Source organism: Gadus chalcogrammus, chromosome 11 (assembly GCF_026213295.1).
Source record: "Gadus chalcogrammus isolate NIFS_2021 chromosome 11, NIFS_Gcha_1.0, whole genome shotgun sequence".
In the NCBI taxonomy this organism is placed as follows: domain Eukaryota; kingdom Metazoa; phylum Chordata; class Actinopteri; order Gadiformes; family Gadidae; genus Gadus; species Gadus chalcogrammus.
Genome location: NC_079422.1, coordinates 16,838,373 through 16,857,367, shown reverse-complemented (window position 1 = coordinate 16,857,367; position 18,995 = coordinate 16,838,373). Strand labels below are relative to the sequence as shown.

General features: G+C 47.9%; 1 protein-coding gene across 1 annotated transcript in view; it reads right to left on the bottom strand.

The window, feature by feature from the left end:
- Positions 1 to 3,189: 3,189 nt before the first annotated feature.
- cdk14 (cyclin dependent kinase 14) overlaps positions 3,190 to 18,995 on the bottom strand; it is a 99,799-nt gene continuing 83,993 nt past the window's right edge. Inside the window, exon 15 of the mRNA XM_056601538.1 lies at positions 3,190 to 3,455. The gene's annotated coding sequence lies outside the window, so the exon portion shown is untranslated. The remainder of the gene's footprint in view (positions 3,456 to 18,995) is intronic.

Here is an 18,995-nt window from a genome sequence, read left to right as displayed (position 1 = left end):
TATACCCTGTGTGTGTGTGTGTGCGCGTATGCAAGTATATAATGTATACTGACACAGGAATGTTGGAGGATTTTAATCTCTGCACAACAGCCAGTACGGACATAATGTTTTTCAATTGCGTCGGCAAAATGAATAGTTTTTTCATATGTTTTCATTTGATAGTATGACATATGTATATCCCTTAGGACACATCTTTATAATTATAATGATCCATCATTTTGTATGTCACCAAAACTTTTCTTGGATTTTAAAATTTGTCAATTTGGGATTGATGGTAGGTAGTAAGTTATGCTCAGAGTTATGCAGCATAAAATGGATGTCATTTGTAATCAAATATCCTGACAAAGCATCAGAGGACAAGACGGAACATCTTGGGACTCAACACTGAAGATACTTTGAAGCATTAATAAAGTTTTATTTCAGGTAAAACAACAATAAACACCATTTTACAGAAGGACATTACATCTTCCATAATACCATATTACATAGGCCTACAGGTTGTAACCGATAATGCGGCAGAAGCTATACTACTATAGACTATATCGTTTCACTCTAGGAAGTGACTGGCAACGCTTTATTTTCCAAACCACTTTTGAAATTGATTGTTTAATTTTTTCAGTGCAGCATACATAAAAAAAGAAAAAGATGCAAGTGAAGCTTTGTTGAAAAACCATATAATACAGTTTCAGTGTTCAGCACGGCAATGATCGGATAACGCCTATATTATGTCTGCGTGGATGAAACGATACAATAGCCCCCGAAAACGTGTGTAGTATACTCAAAAGGTGAGGAGTTCATTAAACCTTTTTTTCAAACCAAGAGGGCAAATGCAAACGTATATGCATACCTAAAGACAGTTGTTATTAAGCCTCATGTCATACGCAGTGTAACACAGCGTGTAACAAAGAATACAAATACAATATTTACACTTTTTACTTGAAATGTAGCCAATACATTTCTCAATCCAATGCATTTATTTCCCTTTTTCTTTAAAAACGGCATCAGTATATTGTTATCAACGAATGGCAAAACAAATGCCGAATTGCTTTTAATTTAAACTGTCACAGTGCTATATGTGCAATAGTTCCAACCCCCCCCCCCCCCCCCCCCCCCTCTAGACCACCCTTCATAGACTAATGTGTTTGTCATTATTGACAAAACAAGATATTGGATTCAAACGGCGCTGTGGTCGTGTGAACATGGCCCCTCGTTGAAGTCAAACACACATATGTTTTAATGTCACACTGCGGGCTGTATCGTTCTGGTGTGGAGCACTAGTGTACTCAGGGGTGGACCAAAACAAAACTAAAAAAAAGATCTGCTACTCAGAAAACGTGTGCAACGAGGAGGAGTTATCAAAAATAATCATTGAGCTGCTAACACAACCAGCGACAACTAAAGGCTATCGGAACATGCAGCTCAATATTTACCCTCTACTGTTTTCTCGCTTTTTTTTTTGCCATCCTAGCGATCGGAGCCTCCCCATCCTATTCCTCTTTAACTGCTCACACCCACATTGCCCGGGGAGGACAACCCCCAAACAGCTGTGAGATAACTTTCAAGTTTACAATTCTGTGTCCCATCTATTTGTAGTAAAGATTCAAAACCGCGGGATCATATTTACATTTGAAGGCTGATTTTTTTGCGCATTCAGGCAAAGCAGGGTATATAATTAAGGTCAATGCAGGCGTAGTAAAGTGATCTTATATGCTGGAATGTAGGGCAAATAGATCTATATATATTTTTTAAAAGTGCATTCTCAAAACTTTAGAGGGACGAAGTATTACCTTTTTAGTCTATTTTTTTGTGTGATAGCCATCATTTGAAATGATGACATGGATATTAAAGCTGAGACACAGTCTCCCAAACAGCGGAGCACATCTTAGAGACTTTTTTCATGATTGCAAAAAGGGGGAAATATCAACCAGCGAAACATGGTGTGGCTGTTCTTTGAATTTTGTCTGTGTAGCTTCTACGGATTTGTGTACTCCGTATTGTGGATGTGTGTGAGTTGTGTCTGTGTGTTGAAGGTCATGTGAACTCTTTCAGAACAACAGTCCTCCCGCTAGCGATCCACAGTGTTTAGTGGTTCATGGTTTACGCTTGCTGCCTTTGCTGGCTGACAGTGCAGAGCCATGAAGGTGTGGTTTCAGTACGTCTCAAATTCATTAATGAATGGAAGCTGTGGTCTTGATGGTATTTCACATTGTTTACAAAGTCGGAATTGTATTTTCACACAAAACACAGCCAAGGCAACTCCTCCCACACTAATTGACAGTCAAACCCTTTTCTCATTACTTTAAAAAGAAAATAAACAAATATGTCAACACATAGAATCATTGGATTGTGAGAACCACACATTTTGAAGGTCTCCTCACAAAGACATGGTTTTCATGTCTGGTAAAATACACATCACGATCTTTGATAGGGAACAGAAGGAGCTTAACCAGGGATTGTCGAAGTTAAGATGGAACGAGACACTGACTCTATTGCCTTTGTTTACAAACCCTCACATAGATTAGCTCATGCATGGAAGCACCAGTGCTTAGATATTGCCCATGTTCAATACACAAACGGACCCGCACGCACGCACGCACGCACGCACGCACGCACGCACGCACGCACACACACACACACACACGCACACACGCCGACACGCAAACAAGCACATAGGCAAGAACACAGACTTCTGGGTTGGTCTTCACCGGTCATGATGTTGCAGCTCAAATTGTAAGAAAAACAACAACATTGTTGTGGTGGCATCCATGTCTTTCAATCGGTTGGCTTCTCAGAAAACAACACAACACAAAATATCTGCGTCATATTAATAATTGCCGTTTGAATACCATTATTGTGTGGAGTTGCAGTAATTGCACCCTCAACCTGATAAGGTGTAGAGAAGAAGAGTATCTTAAAATATTGCCGTTTGATTATTTTTCTGAATCGTTCTGCATTCTTTTTGTTCGTTTTTCATTGCATGTGTGTCCTTGTTTTGTGTCTTGGCATGAACTGGAGCGTTGGTGGGAAGATGTAGGCATATTAAAATTGTCCATTAAATATTTTTCTAGATGAGTATATTGTACATAGAAATATACATTCTTAAATAGGTAGCTAGTAACAAACACAAATCACAATATATAGCAACAGTGAAGTCCTTTCGTTGATATTGTGACAATGGTATTATATGTGTGATCATCACCTTATAAAAAGTAAACAAAAAAATTGCAAATGATAGCCTGAAATCTTAGCTACCATCAAAATACTCTCACATGCACTCACATATGTACACTCCCGAGCTCTCACGCATACGCATACACACCCACACGCATACGCACACGCACACGCACACACACACTTTTGTGAGGACAATAACTTAAAGAGAGTGAAGTGAAGTGTCCTTATTCAGCTGCATCCTTCATCGGAAAATCTGTGCCCTCGTTGGCCGGGACGTCCACCTGAGAGACAAACAGACAGACAGAGAGACATAAGAGTCGGGTCAGCGGACAGGCGAGAGGAGAACACCAAACCGCCACCAGGACATTTCAAAGAACAGCAGAGAGACAGACGAGTTTCTTTTAAAGACAGAAGATTGCACTGAGAATAATAATCACCCCATATCACCGTGAGCAAGCAGGGAGGATCAGGTGAGGGAGACGCGCGAGAGAGGAGAACAAAGGGCTCAGGGCCAGCAGACCTGGACAAGCCCCCCCCCCCCCCCCCCAAACACCCCAGTATAATCCTTCTGACCGTACTGAACTGATAAATAATGCATGGCAGCCTTGCAAGGGTCCTACTCTCCTCCCTCCCTCCCACTCTTCTGTCTTTCTTTCCTTCCTTCCTTGCAAGATATTCTCTCGCTCTTCTCCCCTTCTGTACTCCTCTCTACCACCACCACCAGCCCCCCAGCCCCTCTTTCCTCCAGTTCTTTGGAAGTCGGATCCCAGCGGATGTAGGACTGTGTGTATGCCAGGAATCTCTAAATCTTGGATGGGCGCCTTCTTTATGTGCAGCTTTTTGTGGCGCAATGAGTGAGAAAACGCAACACACACATTTCTGCCATTGTGCATGAGCGGACACAAATGTTCATGTGTTACCGGCGTAAAGTTCTACTAACAAACTATTCATGACCACACAATGTTTTGTAAAATGCACCCGGAAGCACTTCGGCGCACTGTAGTGGACGCAGCGTGGGAGATCTGAACGCACCGCGGTGAATACGCCGCTCTCTCAAGAAAGATTCTGAGTTCACACGTCGGCGCGGACTGAAGACGGAAGCAGGAAGCCGACACCTTTTGACTACTACTGCACTGGGGTCATCCTCCAGGGTGACGCTGTCCCTGGGAATCAAAGGGGGCTGAGAACGCCCCAATGTGTGTGTGTGTGTGTGTGTGTGTGTGTGTGTGTGTGTGTGTGTGTGTGTGTGTGTGTGTGTGTGTGTGTGTGTGTGCTAAGAGAGAAGGGCAGGGGGGAGGGGTGAGGGAGGGAGCTGTGGGGTGGCCTTCCACTTGGGGACCAGATGGAGCCGGTGGGTGGGACTCATGCGTGAGGCTTTAGCAGGCAGGGCAGCGTTGTCCGACAGGGCCAGCTGTTCACTTCTGTATAATCAGCGAGAACGACAAGGGAAACCCCCACCCACACCCAGGATGACATCATCGGGAGGGGCCTTTATTACTCGTGAGAGGAGAAGAGAGAAAGAAACCCTGAAGGAGGAGGAGGAGGAGGGTGCAGAGACCACGATATACCCTTCATCGTCCCCCCGTCTTGTCCCCCCCCCCCCATACACACAACAACAACCTCCATCCTCATTGTTTGCGTTCGATCAGGTCCCAAACCCACCTCCACACACAGGTTCATCACACACACGGTCACGTGAACAGCAGTGAGAGCACCACTCATCCCCGTGCAGCAGGAGATCAAAGGGCTTCACTGCCGCCTCCTGTGGAGCTGCTAATGCAGGCCTGGGGTGGTGGACCGCACACACACACACACACACACACACACACACACACACACACACACACACACACACACACACACACACACACACACACACACACACACACACACACACACACACACACACACACACACACACACACACACACACACGAAGATCTGCTATTCAGATGACATTTGTGGGATTGGAACCATGGGAGATGACCTCCAAGTGGCTCCTTAACAAACACTTGCTGCTAGCCGGTAGCTTCTCACCATGAAGGGCCGTGCTCTTGGCGACGCTCAGAGTAAGGAAAACCATAAACAAAAAGGAGCTGAGCTCAGAAGCAATGGACTGCCTTGAGAGTGCAAAGGTCATGCTCTTTGATCCCGGGGTCCTCAGGGGACGAGCCGTGTTGTCTGATCCTGTGTAATGAAGTGAGCCAGACCTCCATTAGCCACGACCCACTGCACCCGACTCCTTCGTCAGCTGCCTCACCACTCGCAATGTGGTTGAGTGTGTGTCTGTGTGTGGGGGGGATGTAACTCCACACACCCACATCAGTTGCCCGTGTGCGAGACACAGACCAGCGAGGGAGCCGGTGAATACCATGGATTGATTTGGACGAATCCAAAGTTAATCTCCCGTTAATCAGGAGGCAGTTCATTTCTGTTCCGGATGAAAGCCATCGCTCCCCGGCTACAGAGCGCCAAGGCACAAAGTTTCCAGTCGTTGATTGTGGTAGCGAGCGTCAGAACCACGGCTCTACACTGAAATCACCATGGCGACCGCCGACTCCGCTCTAGTGTTTCTCGGCGACTCTGCGATAACTGACAGAATTAAGAGAGTCTTTCATCAAATCAAATCACACACACACTATCACACACCTTTCTCAGCAGTTTCCACAGACGGAAGGTACATACGAATGCAATGAGTCTTCTCGGCCGGTAAAATCAGAAACTGCAGGCCCGGATATTATCCCACGTTTAGTGGGACAATAAGCAAAACATTAAGTGTCTTGCTTTTGCTCAGTTACAGACACTTACAGAAGACCGTTTACATCGCACACGTTTACTTAGCTGCCCAACCACAACACCGGGCCACACCACAACAACGGACCACACCCCACCAATTATTTGGAGAGTCTCTAGAGTGAGAACAGAAAGCCCTTCTCCCCCAACCATAACAATGAGAACAGCGCATAAATCCCAGCTTGCCAAGAATAACTCCACTAGCCCACCCTCCTCCTCCCCCCCGCCCCTCCGTCCATCCGGGCTCTACCGACACAGAGAGGCATAGAACCCCCAGAGCAACACAACTGTACACGGCAAAACACATCCAACTGGGGAAAAGAGGCAAGCGAGGGGGGAAGGGAAAAACAGTAGGGGGACTCGGCCGATTCAGAAACATCCAGAACACCCAGAACAGCCGATTGCCAAGACCGGCAAATCCTCCCCCAACCCTCCAGGCCTTGAGAATTCCATAGGTGCATCGGCCCGCTGACCCACACACTGGCACGGTTCAGATGGGAGAGTTCATTTAGTTGGGTGCTCACGGCTTAAGGCCTTCACACGCAAGCTTCTGAGGGTCGTGCAAACTGGAACCAGCACCCGCACCTCGAGCCAGCCGGACCGACCCGAGAGAAAACAAAGACAGAGGGGAACAACAACACGTCTGCATGTTCGTGTGTGTGCTTGCATGCATGGAAGCATGAGACTGCGTAACGACAGCTGCACATTTAGCCTTAGCCACGCGCGCGCGTGTGTGTGTGTGTGTGTGTGTGTGTGTGTGTGTGTGTGTGTGTGTGTGTGTGTGTGTGTGTGTGTGTGTGTGTGTGTGTGTGTGTGTGTGTGTGTGTGTGTGTGTGTGTGTGTGTGTGTGTGTGGGGGGGGGGGAGGATAAGTCGGCTTCTACAAAGCTTCGCGGCCGCATAACTTGGTGCTTGAAACATCGTAAATCCGGTCACTGGTTCGGCTGAGCCGAGCGGAGAAGAACAAAAAAAGCTTAACAAAGCTTTGAATAAGGGTTACCGCATTGTAATGTGAGCCGCTGCTCCACGGTGCTGGTAGGGTCTGTTGTACTTTAAAGTGTGTAAGAATAACTTTCATTCTTTCGCTAATGTGCGACTCGTTGAGATAAGAGAACGCAACTGATCTGGAGTGGATGACCATGGACGTACAAACAAAGAGACACAAACAAGTCCAGTCCCTTCCTGCGTTATACACATTACTTCATGCTAACAGAAATCCTCCTTCGACACACGCAAACACATTGAATTGAACATGCATAAATAAACAAAATCCTACACACTGTTGTACATCGCAGAGTGCCCTTTATACTGCGTCGTATATATGCTTGGCTTCAGGACAGCCAAACGTCCATTCATCCCTTATCTCCAAAATCGGCGCCTATCCAGTTCTCCATCCTTCATGCAAAATGCCCCAGCATAGTCAGCGCCGCTGTAGATGCATCTCATCGCTCAGCTCCTCCTCCATCTCTGTCATGCAAAACATAAACGTGCCCTCCAACATACACGCAGAGTCATGCACACACACACACTTCCACTCACACACACACTTCCTCCCTCATCATCCTCCTCTGGTTCGACCCTGAGACAGTACGGATGATACGACGTCACAGGGTTTTGATTGGCGTGTGTGACGTTAGGAGCCAAGGGCACTTTAGCGCATCACCGTCACATCCTACCCTAATGGGATTCCCGAAGCGCAGCTGAAGACGGAAAGCCATGCGGGGCAGCTGGCAGAGCGATGTCACTCCCTGGGTGAGGAAACCTTCACCCGATCTCTGATGATTCTCCCCCTCCGCCCTCTCATGCCACCTCACCTCCAGTCTGTGGGTTGTTATCAGACATTTATTCTTCTAAATCAATATGTTTCTTCTTCTTATTCATCCACTTTTGTGCATGGAGTCAGATCGCCCATCAGCCACCGCAGGGTTTAGTGAAGGTCGTGAAGAGAGCGTTCGGACAAGGGAAGGGCTAGGGAAGAGGGGGACGTGGAGGAACGCCACAATAGAGCTTGAAGGAATAGGAGGAGGAGAAAAGAGATCAATACATCGAGAGATTCTCTTCAATCACACCAGTGTGTTGGCAACCAGGGACAAGTTTAGACAACGGGAGAAAAGAACAAAAAACGCCCTTCATTTTAATCAGGACAATGTGTACGAGACGGAGCGAGAGTTTTAGGAAAAAGAGAAAAAAAAAGAAAACGGGAAATGAGTGAGATTGGGATCCTTTTCTCAGCCTGGTGTTTTATTTTCCAGCCCAGCTCTCTCTTCCTCTCCCCACATGAATTAAGTCTTGGCTATCTAAACTGACATGCCAACCCCGGAGCAAAGCTCTCCCCCTCTTCATCAACCTCTGCTGGAACCACGGTAATATATCAACGTGGATTGCCGTTCCCACAACCCCCCCCCCCCCCACCACCATCAGACTACACTGTATGTAGTAGACCTCTTGGAATAACAAAACACTTCACTTTTTTCTCTTATTCCCCCGGCCACGTCACGTCATCGCGACGCTCGGGGGGGGGGGGAAACGTAAGGCACTGAAGCGTGGTGGCAACTCAAAGCAGGTGTTGTGGATCCAGGTGTTTGAGAGGCTCTGGGGCGAGGATGAGGAACAAGAAGGAGAGCTTCAGAGTGTGGATAATGCGACATGCAAATAGATACTTGTCTCTTTTTTATCCATGGAGACTCTCACAGGGAAATAAACTCGAGATGGTTTGGCTTTTTGTTTTTTCTTTCTTTGGGGGGGCTTTGATCTGGAGATGAGATGGCGGGCCGTGCTGAAACCGACGGCGCTACGAAGACTGTTGAGACGTGTTGATTTATCCCACTGCACGCCGTCCGCAGCAAGACAGCGAGAGCCCAGTGGCCGGGTTTGAACCGGGTAGGGCTGGGGCCACACAGACTACATAAGACTGTTGGATCCCCATTCACACCTCCAACAGGGTCAGGCTAAGAGGGTCCAAATCTCACTAGTTTTCAACCCTGACCGTTAACAAACCGTCCAAGTCGTCTCAACAGTTCAGGGGATCATGACAGTTGTGTCCCTGGATGGGTGCATTAATGATGTTTAAAAAAAACAAAGTCTGCTGCCAAGTCAATTGATATGAGCATGATGCTTACACAGAGAAAAAAAAGAAACTTAAACTGATACCTTGATATGCCCTTGTCAGCTTTGTCAAAAACACACCTAGAGTTACGATGCTTGTAGATGTTATCTGCTTAATGTCTTCTCAGAATGGGTGGTCCCTACTGTATTACAAACATTCAGATACTTCACTTAAAAAAAAAAACTATCCGGCCTCTTGCCAGGTCTCTCACTACAGAAGACGTTGGAAAGAGAAGCAGAGGGGGCAGAGACGTTTGGAAACTGGGCTCCATGACAGGCCTGGTGTGTGTGTGTGTGTGTGTGTGTGTGTGTGTGTGTGTGTGTGTGTGTGTGTGTGTGTGTGTGTGTGTGTGTGTGCCTATGTAGGTTTTATTTGAGGCGAGTGAGCTCTTTTGCGGCAGCTAGGAGTTCTGCCAAAGCCACAGAAGGCAGAAGGCTTTATTAACTTCACCGTCATTCTCACGAGAGCCTCGGAAGCCGGCTCACGGGACGCGTGCGTGTGTCTTGATATGTTTGCGTGTGTGTGTGCGCGTGTGTGTATGTGTATGTGTACATGTATGTGTACGTGAATGTGTACATGTGCGTGTCTATGTGTGTGTGTGTCTCCCCTCATCACAATAGGCCACCGTGGCTAGCAGAGTGAAATTTATGTATATTTATCTTCGGCAGAAAATGCCTGGCTTCCAGCGACCATCGCGAGGAACGCTGAGGCTAGCGAGGAGTTGGTTCAGTGCCTCACTGAAAAAGCAACCCCACTGTAACACGCACACAAGCCGATTCAGAATGAGCATAGTAAACACAACTAGCCTCGCAGTGACCACACAGCTCCATCAGTATCTGTCGGCGCTACACCCCGTCATTAAAGTGTTGCAGTGACCTTGGGGACGGGGAAAAAAAGGTCTTGATCTTCTGATGTCTTACCGATGTCTGTGTCCTTCACGCGTTAAACACCCACACAGAGACACACGCCTCACCTCCATCAGGCCATCTCTACCTCTCCCTTCCAGCCATCTCCTCCTCCTCCCCCGCTCACCACATGAAGCGCACAAGAGGAGCAGGAATACGGCTCAGTGATCCCTCGACCACGCCCTCCCCCCTCACTCCCCCACCACCCTATATCCTCCCCCTCTCCCCCATTCCCCTCCCCCTTGGCCCCACTCCCCACCCCTTCTATCCTCACCCCTCTCTTTCCTCCCCTCCGCCCCCTCTTTCCCCCCCTCTGCAAGTGAAAATAAAATAATAATGATGCTAAACCCCAACCAGAGCCAACCGGAGCCCCCCCCCCTCGATGACTGGCTGCCACTATGTTGCCCCGGGCAACACCTATGTGCACATGCTCACAACAAACCCCCTACGCACCCCCTGTGAGGACAGGGTGTAGCTGCACCCCCACTGCCTCCAGACCACAGGCCCCTTGTCCAGGCTGAAACTAACTCTAGAAACACACACACACACACACACACACACACACACACACACACACACACACACACACACACACACACACACACACACACACACACACACACACACACACACACACACACACACACACACACACACACTCACTCACTCACTCACTCACTATGTCCTAGTGGTTCTGCTGTGGAGGATTCTTGTGAGAGTTGTAATGGATCACCAGAATGCCCTCATTGATTATTTGTTTTCTTCCCTCAGAGTTGGAAGGGTTTGGACTTCTACGCAGGTTGAATGAGTTTAAACCAATCCAATGTTTGAGCACTGGTGTGAAGACTGCAACACACTGTGCACTTTCAGAAGCTCGTCTTTATTTGAAGGGAGATGTCATAAAATATTTGTTTTTGTTTTGAATCCATGCGCATGTATCCCGTGTTCCTGTCACTGCTCAAAAAAAACAACAATCTCCCCATCTCCGAGACGAACGGCTCATGCGCTCAGCCAGGCCCGGACTCTGAATGACTCTGAACTTAAAGATCAGCACCACAGAGGTCTGGAGCGCAGGGAGGAACGTTTCATCTGCAGATCCTTCTGCTTCTCTTTTATTGAGTGTTTCTCTTCCCCTCAGTATAGTCACTCAGGCAGCGTTGAATACTGATGTAAAGGTTTCGTGCCTTCCAACCCCCTTCGTCCCCTCTGAGCAAATTAAACCTAATTTAATCAGCAGCAGCACACATGCGTACGGATACAGCAGTTCAGCGCCAGATAGCCTGCGCTCATTTGCCCGTTCACGTGATGCTCATTACGGCCGTGTTTCAGCAGAGCGGACGAGCGACCCGGAGGTACAAAGTAAAGCCAACACTTGATAGAGGCTTGATAAAACTGCGGCCCAAATTGACTTTGCAAACTGTTTCCACGCGGGTGTTGAGAGCAAAAAGGCCCTTGAGCAAAAGAGGCCGCTTGTCCACTTAGAGGTGCACTCCGGCGATGCGTGTTTTCCCTTCTCTGCAAGCATAGCGTCCACACACATGCACACACAATAGACACACACACACACACACATGAGCAAAAAATCAAAACACAATCAAAAGAAACACACACAGAAACATACAACATGAAAAATACAAACACACACACACACACAGAAAAACACACCATCTGCACCAACAAACACCAGAAAAACACAAACACACACGAGAAAAACACCCGGCGGGAAAACTCCCCCCCCCCAACACACACACACACACACAAACACACACACACTCACTATCCTGATGTTGTGCCGTGTGATGGAAGGTTGTATCCCAGAGCAGCGGTGAGTCCCGCGGTGACCACGCTGGCCCACAGCGTCCAGAGAGCGGACCAAACCACTGGGTGTAGTCCATATGTGGGACACACATATACCGTATCCTGTTGCAAAACACTCGTTTGGAAAAGCCACCCTGGCATTTGCATGGGCTGAAAAGTAACACCAGAGATCACGTTGTTGAGACACCATCAAGCCCCGCCCACCCCTGACCCCTGGAGGTGTTGGGGTCCTTTTGTTGTGAAGCTGCAACATGTGTGCTCTCTCTACATTTAAAGAGCCACGGGCCCTTGGGTTCAAGCTCTGCCATAGTAAGCCGTATTGTGCGGTTGGAAAAGTACAAGGGAACTTCCTAGTAGGTCTGATGACTGTTTGGGGAAGGGGGAGGGGGGGGCTTACTGTCTTACAAAAAGAATGCTGTTTTTATATACTAGCGTGAAAAAACATGTTCCTTTTTCTCTTCAGAGGCATGTTTGGCACCCTTTAATAAAAACAGATGAGTCACACACACACCGACACGTTTCTATTCTTAAGTATGTCGCATGCTTTCGTGGGTTTCTAATTTGCTAATGAGATTTCACGCCAATTTGGTCGTGAATGAAATACACACGATATCCAATATAGATCAATATGTAAAATATCACTGAAATGACATTACTTCTCACACGCACACACACACACACACAGACTTCCAGCATTCAGTAGCCTATTTCCACTTTGTCTAATGCAGCGGCATAATTAAATCTATAATTATAACTCCTTCCATCAAAGTTAGTCCTCCCACTATGCTCCAGAGCTTCCTGATAGCTCCCACCAGCAGGCCAGGAAAAGCCAGCCTAAGCCGGGCCCCGCTCCGCCCCTCTGGAGGACCTGTGGTGGTGGCCCTGGAACAACAGCGTTCTGAGGGAAGATTGTGTGGAACGCTCCATTCTATTTTGGTATGTTCCCTTTCTAATGCGATTACACTCAAATGGAGTCGCAGAGACGCCATGACTAGAAAGCACTCATTTAGGATTTTTGAGGGGAGTGGAGCAAATGGGAGTGTGTGTTTATGTGCGTTTTAAAATATGTTCCTCCCTGTGTGATCTGCTTTCTGCCCGTTGGCGCCTGTTTGTGTGTCTGTATGTGCGTGTGTGTGTGTGGGATATGTGTGTTTAATTACTATGCATGTGTATGTGTTTATTTGTACGTTAGAGTATGTGTATGTATGTGACTGTGTATGTTACCTATATTTGTTTGCACGTCTTTGCTGTGTCTGTGTGTGCCTGTGTTTGCATGTGTAAACGTGTCGGGAAGGGATATGTGCGTGTGTGTGTGTGCGTGCGTGCGTGTGTGTGCGTGGATGTATGCGTGCGTGTGTGTGTGCCTCTATGTTATAAACAGTGTGGTGAGTTCAGGACGGGCTTAGCTAACACTTAAAAGCCACAGACTGACCACAGCCTCTCTCTGCTTCCCCACCACACCCCCGGGGACAGACGCACTCGCTCACTGCTAATGAAGACATAAGGACCATACAGTGTGTCGCTAATGCTACGTGCAGACGGCACAGCACACGGTTTCATCTACACACTGGGGCCCCGGCACTAGGCTCAGCGTTGATGTAGTAACAGACACCACTCTTCCCGCAGCTATACGGCGAGGTGCTGGTGTTAGACACACAAGCTGTTCTCAGTGGATCTCAGAGGGAGGCTGGCGGGGGAAAGGGGTTTGCCGTTACAAAAGTAAAGGGCTGCACAGCACACACACACAAGCATGAGTGCGTACGCACACACACCCACAACAGATTTGTAATTATTTTCCCTGTCTCAGTAGTTGTTTTAGTTTATCCATGCTATTTTACATCCTCGTCCGCACTCACCAGGTGTTGTTGAAGTTCCTGTCGTTTTTTACGGTGGTGCAAATCCCACTCTCCCCTCACCAATACAAACAAACAGGCACAGACACATAAATACACACACACACCCCCCCCCCCCCCCCCCTCCCCCCGGGGGAGCACTATCGTCAAGTGTATTAATTAGCCTATTTGGTGTAAGTATAACGATCAGCCACTAATTTATGCATGGTGTGTACAGGAGGATAAGGGAGGAGATGGAGGAGGAAATATGCTTTGGAAATTTGTTTCTTATTTGCATAAATATCCACAAGCTCCTCATACACATAACGACCAAAAACAACCTTGCTTTTTTGCAGAATGTAAATGTTTTCCAGAAGGGAGTTGTTTGTGGCGCGGGCACACGTGGAGCCTGGTTATCAGCTCGCTGTATTATTCATTAGTTGTGTTTTCATTGCTTGAAGGATAAATGTGGCGGTGTGTCTTGCCTCTAACCTGCCCTAGACCCAGGCTGAACCGTCACGCTGAGAGCCAGGGAACATTTTTGGCAGTTGATGCCTTACTCATCATAGCATATTGCACACACACACACACACACACACACACACACACACACACACACACACACACACACACACACACACACACACACACACACACACACACACACACACACACACACACACACACACACAAACACCCACAGGCACACACACACAAAGTTCTGAACTCTGAATAGATGGGCTCCATGGAGGTCTTGTAGAGAAGCAGCATCCAAACCAATCTGTGTTTTATTCAAAGTCAATGAGAAGCTGGATACTGGTCATGATAAGAAGCAATTCTGTCGTTGTTAGCCTAGCTAAATAACAAGGCTAATAATGGAGACTTGCCCTAATCACCATGTTTGAGTTCAAAGTCAAAGAAATGTACACAGATGAACAGCTAAATAATAAACATTATACGAGACTAGGACCTATATCAAAGACCAAACATTAAAGACTGAAGACTGATATTAGATACACGTGCAATAGTGGTCCAATTAACTGGACTGGAGTTCAGACATCATCAAAACAGGCCCAAACTAAGGAAAACACATCAGTCCAAACTCATCACACTACGTGTAGTGAAGTAAGGTCACGACCTGAGACTGCGGCCCACCACCTGATTTGGGGGGGGGGGGGGGGGGTGTCCAGGGTCCAGGCCTGTTTCAGTGTGATGCAAGGCTGAACATCTCCATCCTTATAGCTTATGTACCTACCTCAGACTAGAGGCCCAGGGGCAGGGAAGCTAGTGTGTGTGTGTGTGCGTGTGTGTCTGTGTCTGTGTCTGTGTCTGTGTGTGTGTGTGTGTGTGTGTGTGTGTTGGAGGGAGTAAAGAGGAGAGTGGTCGGAAGGGGGGTGGGGGAGGCTGCCTCTCTTCCTCCTGGTCCTGCTACACCCTGCTGGGTTCAGACAATCCCCCCTCCTGCTCCAGCACACTCCCGGCCTTTCTCCAAAAATACACTGCTACAAGGCTGTCTCCCAGGTGCACATCCCCCCCTCCCTTCACCAAAACATGAAACACACACACACACACACACACACACACACACACACACACACACACACACACACACACACACACACACACACACACACACACACACACACACACACACACACACACACACACACACACCCTGCAGTGCAGAGAGGAGGGCCTGTTAGCCGACAACCAGCTGCACCTCCCATCACGAAGAGTCAAGCAATGCCTTCTATCGGATGTATGCGCGCGCGTGTGTGTGTGTGTGTGTAATTCTTGGTTCCCTCAGTGTGGCTGCATCTCTGATGAGGCTCCAACCCATACCCCCACCCCTCCGGCACCGACTCACACGCTTGCATGCACACAAGCCTGCACACATTAATGTATGCACAACACCATGCACATCTGCAATGATCAACACATGCAGAAAATGTCTGCTTGTGAATAGATCCGACCGTCTGAAAGGAAGAAGTTGAGCTTCAGCGCTCGCTCGCTCTGCTCTGGATGTAACCGCAGCGCTCAGCGTTCGGTGTAAAGGCGGGAAGACATGACAAGGTTAACGCTCCTGAGCACGGAGGTTAGCCGTACCCCGCTCCATTTCATTCGGAACGGTTTAGCACGGCTAGCAGGAAATAGCTTCCCCTGAAACCAGCGCTACTCCATTAGTAATCACACGGCTTGTTTTGGTGCAAGCATTGTGCCTACAATGGGATAAAGGGAGGTGGGTGTGTGTGTGTGTGTGTGTGTGTGTGTGTGTGTGTGTGTGTGTGTGTGCTCCTCTGATAAGTGAAGCGTGGTGTGCGTGAGTGTGGCAGCAGTGGGTTTGAGGGAGAAAAAGAGACACATTCCTCCTTCTTCCCTCCACAATGCCGATCAGCCATTTTAATTAAAGCTTGTCCGGTAGCATCATGAATAATGCAACGGCTTCCTTTGCAACGCTACCGCAACTTATTCTCCACTGTTGTGTTTGGGACGGCCTTGATCCCCCAACGCAGCCTTGCATTAGCCGGGAAAACGGCAAGAAAGGGAGGAAGAAAATAAAAGCTGATGTATATTATGGTATATGTATTAAGGTTTATTTAACACCCGACCAGCTTCGAACAATCAATGGAGGAAAAGGAGCGAGTATTCAACTGACCTCAAGGCTTTGGCTAAAAAGTATGTATTTTGTTTGCTTGTGTTGTTGATGATATTATGCTTCTTCCTTTGAACCAGGGATGGTCATCCACAATGTGTCAGCTGTATCGCCATCTGCCAATGAGTTGTGCAGGTGCATGAAAAAGCATGTTGTGCAATTTTCTGAAGGACATTTTGAAAGTCACAAACACCCAGGGATCTCTTTCCACACATGTTTTGAGAAAATCTTTCTTTCTTTGACAAACACAGCCCTCTTATCCATTTCCCGGGGGAGAAAGTCACCACTTTCAGAAATCTAACTATGCAACATCACTCCTAAACACATAGTCAATGATAGAGGGACATGGGAAGGGGGGGGGTGCAGACATATCATATCAGAGTCCACAACGGTCTGGTTAGTTACCCCCCCCCCCCAATTGGAGACCAGGGACACTATTGATTTCTGAGTCAGTCTTATCTTAGCTTTGGACGTCTAAATGGAGTACTGCTTGTATAACTATCCCTTTCTTAGAGAACCTCTTTCAAAGATGCGCACGGCTGGCAGCGCAAGCTGCCCTGAAGGTTAATGTGACATTTAGATAAAGCGCCCCGAAATAAATGGATCTGTTCTGTGTCTAATTTCTCAGGTCAAGCTTAAACACTTACACAGAAAGTCATCATAAAAAAAGGAGGACCCGAAGACATTGGGGCAAACCGATTTCTGAACAAACACAATTACAGAGTGTTTGTGGAAAGCAATATGGATGCCGGGGGGTTGGAGGGGTGGGTGTAGGGAGGGGGGGAAAGCGAGTAATTAGAGATGAAGGGTTCTTTTTCCCCCTTCTCCATCGTTGGACGGAGCAGAGCGGGCCAGAAACAGCTGTCACCGAACCACATGGCAGCAGCCAGCACCTCGGCCCTGCATGGCTGTGATAAAACTCCCAGGACCTCCCTGGTGAAGCCTGACCGACCCTGAGGAGGACAGGCTTGCTTATCCACATGGCCACACACACACACACACACACACACACACACACACACACACACACACACACACACACACACACACACACACACACACACACACACACACACACACACACACACACACACACACACACACACACAAGAATACTCACATACGCACACATAAACAAACGCACCAACACACGCACACACACGGGATATATCTGCACAACTGTGATATCATTTACCTAGCAGTAAGGCAATCCAGGATTACAATCAGGGCCGTCTAGAGCGGTCTGGTGCACAGGCGTCCTCTGCATGATGAATGGATTCACTTCCTGAACAAACAAAACTAAATCCTCCACCTACCGCCGAGTGGAAGAGATGCAGCCCAGAGCCAGTTTTAAATGCTTCTGAATAGAGCGCCCCTTAATGTCGCCTTATGTAACCTCGTCCAAGCACCGGGGTGGCAATACCCAGCAGCGAGGCCTGTGCACACACGTCACCCCGGGCGCTGTCGGCTGATTAAGGGAGACAGGGAGGCTCTGTTCACACCTGGCATTAACACGGAGCACGCGTCTTGGGTGATCCCATTACAAGTGGGCCGTTCAAGTACAGGTGTGAAATCCCCCCAAGACGCATGGGAGGACTCGTTGAGGTCCGATCACTCAGACCACATTAGGAGGCGGTCTCGGCCGCATGGAAGGACCGCCAACTCAACTGATGGCTTTTGCATAAGGGGAAGTAGCGTTGTTAGTCAGTGAATGCCCCAATTATGGTTTTCGCCCACTTTCTTATAAGCATTCATAATCTCCTTTCTACATACATAAAGAAAATATTTATTATGTTGAATTGTCTATTGGCAACGTTTTGAGACACATAATTAAAGCTAGGGTAGGCAATTTGGAGCAACCAGCAAGGCTAAGCTAGATACTGAAAGTAACCATCCAAAAGAATCCCAACCCTCCCTCCGGGCCTAGCTCCACAAAAAAGCAGCCAGTGTTTGATTGCATAAAGAACGAGAAAATACCATCCAATCACAAGTGGTCAGTTTGGATGAATTCTAACGGTGGGTGTGAGCTGACGTACCGAAGTGCCGTCCTCTGGTGATCAGGTCACCAGGACGAATGTTAAAGCCAGGTGTGAACACGACCAGTAAGCAAAGAAGAACTCAAAGGGTATTTACACTATGACTACTTTACTGCTGTACTCCTGTAAACAAACGCAGCGAGAACTGAATCTGGGGAGCATCCTGTTCCTCGCCAAACACACACACTCACACACACTTTTATACACAATCTCTCTCACACACACACACACACACACACACACACACACACACACACACACACACACACACACACACACACACACACACACACACACACACACACACACACACACACACACACACACACACACACACACACACACACACACACACACACCCCTCCCCGCCTTTCTTTCCATGCAACATTCATTTCCATTTTTTCCCCGCCGCCAGGGGATGGTGTATACTGGGTCCAGTGTTCAGAGCGTCAGGCATAAAACGGCAGTGTATCGTTGCCAAGGAGACCCCCCGGCGCGTGTCATTGGTGAGGGCTTGTATGAGGCGGAGTCCCGCTGACATCCTGTCTTGGCAGGAAGCTGAGGATGACAACAAACCAGCAGTGGTATAGAAAAAAAATAAACTTAAGTAAACTCGAAACAAAAAAAGTGAAATTTGATAGGAGGAAAGAAAGAGCAGGTCTGAAGCACACCGCTACTC